This window comes from Elephantulus edwardii, unplaced genomic scaffold (assembly GCF_000299155.1).
Source record: "Elephantulus edwardii isolate Elephantulus edwardi_28Jun2011 unplaced genomic scaffold, EleEdw1.0 scaffold00015, whole genome shotgun sequence".
Lineage (NCBI taxonomy): Eukaryota > Metazoa > Chordata > Mammalia > Macroscelidea > Macroscelididae > Elephantulus > Elephantulus edwardii.
The window spans coordinates 29373874-29381705 of record NW_006399765.1 but is presented as its reverse complement, the minus strand read 5'-3'; the positions used below and the strand labels follow the sequence as shown (position 1 = coordinate 29381705).

At 43.7% G+C, this 7832-nt stretch overlaps 1 pseudogene; it reads left to right on the top strand.

Annotated features, from left to right (window-relative positions):
• Window positions 1-6248: 6248 nt before the first annotated feature.
• LOC102877193 lies at window positions 6249-6478 on the top strand (annotated as a pseudogene).
• The last annotated feature ends 1354 nt before the right edge of the window (window positions 6479-7832 follow it).

Here is a 7832-nt window from a genome sequence, read left to right as displayed (position 1 = left end):
TGGATTCCCTCAGAGCAGGACCTAAGTGACATTTAGAACAAATAAAATTGAGAAAACCACAGAAGAAGTTTGAGTTCAGGCTTCAGGAAGCTGAGGGCTTGATACAAGCTCTTTGTCTCCTGACTCCGTGAGCAGTGGAATTAGGGACAACGAAGCAGCTGGGGAAGGAGCAGGAGTGGTTCCAGTAACATCTTTAACCTAAACTGGAATGGAGTGACTGACAGCCTGAAGAGGAGAATAAAGGCCTCTCTATTCAAAGTGCTGAGCCTTCCCCCCAGCTATCAGAGGGCTTGGCATCTCAATTGCTTTTAAGGCTTGAGTTCAAAGGGTGAGTGAGGATCTGAAGTGCTAATAGGCACCCAGGTAAGAAGGTGGCCCCTGAGGAATTGACTGGAAGGGTGGAGATTGGGCAGATGGAGGAGTCTGAGGAGACAAGACAGAACTGAGGGCCTCCTGCTCCTGACACCATCTGGCCTTTCCAAGTCTGCCTTATTCCTCAGACTGCTCTAATAGAAACACCACAAAGGAATACAATGATGTCGTTGGGCGCCATCAACTGAGGACCACTTATAGTGACTTTATGAACCACAAACCCAAACCCTGTCCTGTCCTGTGTCTCCACATCATCTTCGATACACTTGAGCCCATCACTATAGTCATTGTGTCAGTCCATCTTGTTGAGGGTCTTCCTCTCTTCAGCTGACCTTTCCAAGCATGCCCCTCTCCTAGCAACATGCCCAAAGCGTGTGAGATGAAGCTTCCCCGTCCTTACCTCCAAGGAGCACTCTGGCTGTACTTTCTCCATGACATGCCTGCTTGTTCCTTTGGAAGTCTATGGGATATTGAGTACTCTTCTCCAACACCACAACTCGAAGGCATCAATTCTTTTTTGGCGCCCCTTGTTTAGTGTCCTACTCTCAGATGTATTGTGAGTGATCGGAAAGACCTTGACCTGAATCAGACGCATCTTAGTCTTCAAATTGACATTGTGAGGAGAGTGGTGGGGACCAGGGAACATCAATATAAGTTATATTGGTTTGTTTAGATACAAGAATGGTATTCCATTCCTGACATTTCTCTGCGTTATATAATCTAGGTGAAAAACTTAAAACAAACAGAGACGTCACAGTTTGGAGTGGAATGAGGCACAAAGGAGGTGATCATCCAAGGACATTTAGGGCAGACATGAAATCTAGACGCCTGTGGTCCTAACCCGCCCCGTCCTCAAATAAAGAACCACCAGCCACAAACCACAGAAGACTGAGAAACAGTGCTCACACCCAGGCTCTGCCAGAATGTCCCAGAAATCACACTTGCCATCTGTTTCTCCACTGTGAAGGGGGAGTCCCTGGAGTCAAATTTGATGGGAATCTAAGACCAGCTCCAAATCCCCATTATTCTTCAGTCCCCACAGAACCTAACCCACAAGTCCTAGTCTCTCTTATCCTTTGAAATGGCAAGGAAGAATCCGTCCTCAACACATCAAGAGTGCATTCAATCTGTACCTCAAATAAACCAGTGTATGTATTCAGAATTTAGGCTTCCCAAGTAGATCAGAGGAACCCTACTGTGCATTATTTATTGGGCTGCTAACCAAAACGTCAGCAGATCAAATCCACCAGTCACTCCTTGAAGTAAAGATAGGCAGTCTCCTAACAAGGTTCACCGTCTCAGAAACCTGACACAGGCTCCCTATCAGTCAGAATCCAACCAACAACAGTGGACTACGCTGTTTTGTTGTTGTTGTTATAGAATTTATCTTTGTGTTGCAAACTCACTCGAACAGGAAAGGGATTAATTGGCTCAGAATCAGAAAAGTCTCAAATGAAGTTGGCTTAAGACAAGGGTGAATCCAACATCTGTATCAACTCTTGTCTGAAGCCAACTTCATCCAGGATCTGCTGTGACTTCTTCCCTAAGGAGACAGGGTGAGGGAGTAACCCCAGCAACTCTCCAGAGGAAAAGGGAGCCCAGTGATGCAGAGTGAGTTCTAGGGGACTCTGCACTGCAGTGGGGGGCCTGGAAGCGTGGTCTGTAGTGTGCTGTCCTGCTAACCAAAAGGCCTCACATCTTCAGAGGTTCAAATCCACCAGTGGCTGCCCAGGAGGAGAATGGCAGTCTTCCCCTGTTAAGATTTAAGGTCTCAGAAGCCCAATGGGGGGGTGCACCTCAAATTAAATCAACTGAGCACCATGGAGTGAGCAGTATATTCACATCTCCTGTAAATCTGAAACAATTCTAAATGAAGTTTTATTTTCTTTAAAAAGGTGGTAAGAAGCGAAGTCTATTGGGGCTTCTGGGAAAACAGCACTGGATCACAGTATGATATTAGGGTGTAGGTTTGGAACAAGGTGCATTCATTTTGCTACAAAAAAGTTTCAATTTGACCAGCTAGTCATTGCTGTGCACATCTTGGGGCATTAAATTCACCCTGTAGAATGTGGAAAGGAGAGGTAGAGAGAGAGACCTTGGGGAGACAGGATCATGTGTGAAGCCCACAGTTCAGAAGTGAAGAGTCTCATCTCACCTCCTTGGGGGTGGAGTGTCCGCACGCATTACCTGGAATCTCCTGCGTGAGAGACTTGTCTATTATCCTACTTATGCATTCATCCAGTTATTCATTAATGTTAGTTTGGACTTGTTAATTTTATAATTGGATTATAATCCAGTACTGCTTCCTCTTCCCTTTGAATTGGCTCCGTTTTGCCCGTTGGAAATGCGGCTCTTTCATTTGGTTCCTACGTCCTGTTGATGTGTCCTCACCACTGTGTCACCACAAGGTGCTCTCGGTTCCACTTGTATGTTTCCCCTTCCAATCTTGTCATGAGCTGCTGAGGCATCTTGGACGGACAACAACTCTGCAGACAATGGGACAAAACCCAACCTTGCCTCATCCTGTGCCATCCTCACACCCACTGTGGCTACCATGTCAGAATGAACCATTTCTATAAATAAACTGGTTCCTTTGGTTAGAGAGCACATTGAAAGCCAAGGTGAAGCAGCCAGGAGTGATCCGCTCAGGCAACAGAACGAACATAGACGTGTGCTTCTCTCGGTTTGTTTAAGCTGATTTAACAGCACGCCCGTCTGCGGACCCGATTAGCTTATGCCTGAGGCAGGAGATGGGCACTTCTCGATTCAAACTCCATGGCTCCAAATCACGATGCAGTGCTTTTTCTCCAAGGACTCTCAAGATGATAGCCAGGAGTGGGAATTGATGTTCAACAGAAATGAAGACACCCATTATCACGGGGGAGAAATCAGTTAGAAGGTCTGCAAAGCTCTTCAGCCCCGACATTATGGGAGCTCCTGGGGGTTGCAAATGAATGAGGTTCTCAGCAGCTAACCTGCGAATGGAAACACTTAAATTCAAGTTCACCCAAAGATGCCAGACAGTCTGCTTCTGAGAAATCAGTCACTACAAATCTGCGAGGCTCTGTTCTACACTGACTAGTGACTGAGGTCACCAGGGGTCCAGATGTCCTGGATGGTAAGCAATTTTTACCTTATTTAAGTTCCCTGTCCTTTGATGATTGTCCTGGCCAGTCTATCATTCAGAAAAATGATAGATTCCTCCAATATCCATTCCCAAAGTCATGCATGCATTAATGAAATATTTTTAATCTTGTCCTTCAAACCAGCTGGCTTCTTTTCTAATAGGTTCCAATTAAATCTCTTTTTTTAAATTACATTGTTGTTAAAGACTTTGCTATCTTCAGATGATTTTCCCCCGTCCCTCCCAGCCCCAACCCTCTTAAAATTGCCTCGCCATCCCCCTTTCCTATTAAAAAATGGAAAATTGCACAATCCACCTAATTAGTCAAATTTGAATCGTATGTGGCTATCACAGCCCAGTGGTTGAATTTCACACACCATTTGAAGAGATGTGGCAGAAATGTCACTGTTGATTTCCTCTCTCCACTGCAGCGGGACTATTCAATTACAAAAGGAATTATTTGGCTTTCTGTCATTGCGATACTGTAGCACTATGCTATTAACCTTTATTGATTTTTGCTTAAATATATTCAAGATGGGTACATTTCTGCAAATCTAATGCGCTGGTATTTAAACGGAAATATTTCATTAACTGGATTTTCTTTTTAAATGAAATTTGCCAAATGATTATAAATGATGGGAGATAAGTTTTGAACTTGAGCAAGATCTTGTGCAAACGATTGAGAAGGGAGTCTTGCGGGCTTCTCAGAGAGCTGGGGGACTCAGAAGATGTTGAAGGTGATGCAGGCGGCCTGGAAGGCACCTCAGGTTCCCTAGAGGGCAGCTAGGAGGGAGTGTGCAGCTGACACAGGGGGAATATCTGAAAACTCCATCACCATCAGATGGTTCTGACTACAGAACAGAGCAGAACAGCCCCCAGGCTCCCTGGCAGCCTGTCTCTGCAGAATGCTGTGTCTTCCCACACACAGGGGCTGGTGGGCTGCAGTTGCTAGCTTTGGGGTTAGCGGCTGGGTGTGTAGGCATCGTGCCACCAGGAACCTGTAATTCAGGTAAATTCAAAGCCATTGGCATTGAGTGGATTCTGACTTATGGCGACCCTCCACTGGGTTTCTGAAGCTGTGAATCTTAATGAGAGAAGACTGCTCATCTTTCTCCTGGGGAGCAGCTAGTGGACTTGAACTGCCAGCCTTTCAGTTAGCGGCACGACATCACTGGAGCTCCTTTAACACAGGTAACACCACCACCACCACTCATTACCATTCAGAGCCAGCTCATTGTTGGCTGGCCCTCGGGGGGTTTTCAGAGGTTTTAAATCAAACATGAGGAGATTGTCCATAATTCTTACTTGGAGGAGCTAGTGGATTTGAACCACCTGTCTTTGGATTGGGTTAGCAGCATAACCCTTTACCCACTAAACCACCAGAACTCCCAGCACCGGTAAGAAATCCAGAATTCTCAATGCTGGAAATGACCATTAAAGGTATCAAAGATGTGAAGATGACACAGGACAGGACAAGGGTCTGTGGACAAGGCCCCTGTGAGTCAGAGTTGACTGAATGGCACCTAATAACATCAACCTTGGGCTATAGGCCTCCGCAAAGAATGAGTACGTAAACGTGAGGGGGGGGGCGAGAAGAAGCAGGGAGCTGTAGTTAGAGTCCAGCCCTGTCTTCAAGCTGCAGCACATCGTGGCCCGGAGCACGGGGGTAGGGATGATGGAGTTCATCCAACTCTCGAAGCTTCCATTTCCTCATCACACACGGATGGTGTGGATGAAATGGGAATGACTGGCTTCCGGTCACAAGTTTAGACTCTGCATAAGCAGTGTCTCATTGAAGGCACTGAACCGGGAACCAAAGCAGGAAAACTGTGGCTTAGAAACAGCATGGAGGAGTTTCTCATTTTTAAAAATACTTATCCTTCAATACAACTATGAGATATCATCTCACCCCAGTCAAAATAGCAAAATTTAACAGAACAGCAAGCAACAAATGCTGGCGAGGTTATGGAGAAACTGGAACCTTATTCACTGTTGATGGGAGTGTAAAATGGTGCAACCCCTGTGGAAGGCGGTATGGTGTTTTCTCAAAAAAGTTGCAAATAGAGATACCATTTGACCCAGGAATTCCACTACTGGGAATATATCCCAAAGAGACCATACTGACACCCAAGCAGATATATGCACACCCATGTGGGTTTGTTCACAATAGCAAGGAGTTGGAAACAACCTACGTGCCCATCAACAAAAAGAATGGATAGAGAAGCTGTGGTATATTCACACAATAGAATACTACGCTGCATTGAAAAACAAGGAACTCATGTAATATTATTCAAAATGGGTGACCCTGGAGGACATTATGCTGAGTGAAATATCTCAGTCACAAAAGGACAAATACTGCATGGTGCCACTGTTGTAAAACAGGACTGACATCGGGGTTGTGGGGGGAGACTGAGAAGGATGGGATAAATTATGTATACTGCATTGAAACAGATGCGGGAGAAAACTGTTTAAAAGGGATATGTGATTAGGTATTTTTGTCATGACAGGAATCCAGAGCGAACAAAGGCTGCATACTGGAGTGGACCTGGGGAGAGGGATTGTTTAACAATGAAAGAATTTTTCTTTTACTTTTCCAAGACGGTAGTGAACTGTGAGGAAGGGTTAGGAGAGGAGAAAAGTGCAACAATGAATGAATGGAAATGAAAAACAAATATTGATCCTTTGGCATCAATCTCAGTCTTTGTCATACAAGAGAGCTAAAGCTAGTTGCTTTTTTGCATGCAGGCGAAACATGGTGGATCTGCTCACGTAGCTCCAAGACGCTGTCAACTCGCTTGCAGATCAGTTTTGTAATGCTACTGGAGTGTTGCAGCAATGTGGTCCTTCTGCCTCTTTTAGTAATATTCAGACGGCAATCAACAAAGCTCAACCAGCTAATTCTACAGAGGAGAACACACAGCTTATTGCAGCACTTACACGAACAGCAAAAGACATAGATGTTTTGATAGATTCCTGACCTAGTGAAGAATCTACAGCTGCTCTACAGGCTGCTAGTTTGTATAAGCTAGAGGAAGAAAACCATGAAGCTGCTACATGTCTGGAAGATGGTGTTTATCGAGGGGATATGCTTCCAGAAAAGATACAAAGTGCGCTTGCCGATGTTACACAATCACAGTTGAAGAAAAGAAGTGGTACCCACAGCCCGGCTCACCTAGACTCATAGTGACATCATATCCCATGGTGGCTGAGAAAAGAACTATTGCAATGCCACCTGCAAGTCTACATCAGATTTTAATAAAAAGCCTTACCAGCAGTTACAAAAACATGAAGCACTACTGTTATCTTTTTACCTATTTTGAATAATCTTCTGTTACCTCTTGATAAAATAAACTAGTGAAAATAAAAAATAAAAAAAAAGATCTAAACCTGTGATAGAAAACTCAAAGTCTTACTGTGATGAAAAGCTAGAGACAAGGTTTAGGGTAATCACAGCTACCGGAGAGTGAAGGAGGAATTCCAGGATGGAGAGAGCCTTAAATTCTGTCTACAAACTTTGCCAAGGCTGATGTTGGGCTGACAGTACAACCCCTTAACTATTATAAGGCCAAAAGAACTTCCTAATATTTATAACATATTGCAAAATCACTAAGTATATGAATAAAAGGGGAAATGTGATCCTTCCTTACAACAACAACTGATTCCTATAGAACAATCCTGAGATGAACAAGAGTTGAAATGACCAGACAGAGACTTTAAGGCAACCATATAGTACAGGATCATACATGAAAAGAGGCAAATAATGAGTAAAAAAACATTGAAGTCAGGCTAATAAAATAATCCAACCCGAAAAGCAGAGGAAAGAAGATAAGTTGAATCAGAGCCTTTGTAATCTGTGATTAATACCAAAATATTAGGCTCATGCATAATTGTAGTCCAGAAGAAAAGGAGAAAGTATAATGAGGACAAATATAGCAAATGAGGAGAGAATTCATGATAGAAGTGATATTTAATAAACAATAATGAAAAATGTTGCAAAAGTGGTGAAAACTACAAATTTACAGGCTTAAGAAGGCTAGTAAATCCACAGAAGGGTGAGAACAAGGAAAATCACACTGAAGTACATTATGCGGGGAAGTGGAGAGACATTTTTAAATTAGCCAGAAGACACTGCACATGATATACTGATGACAGCTGACGTCTCTTCAGAAGTTTGGAGACCAGAAGACGATGGAACACCATCATTAATAGGAATACATTTTCTAATTATCTTGATGACATTGGTACCATTGAGTCAATTCTGACTCATAGTAACCACATAGCGAAAGAGTAGGTGTACCTTACAAGTTTTCTAGCTTTTTAATTTTTATAAGAACAA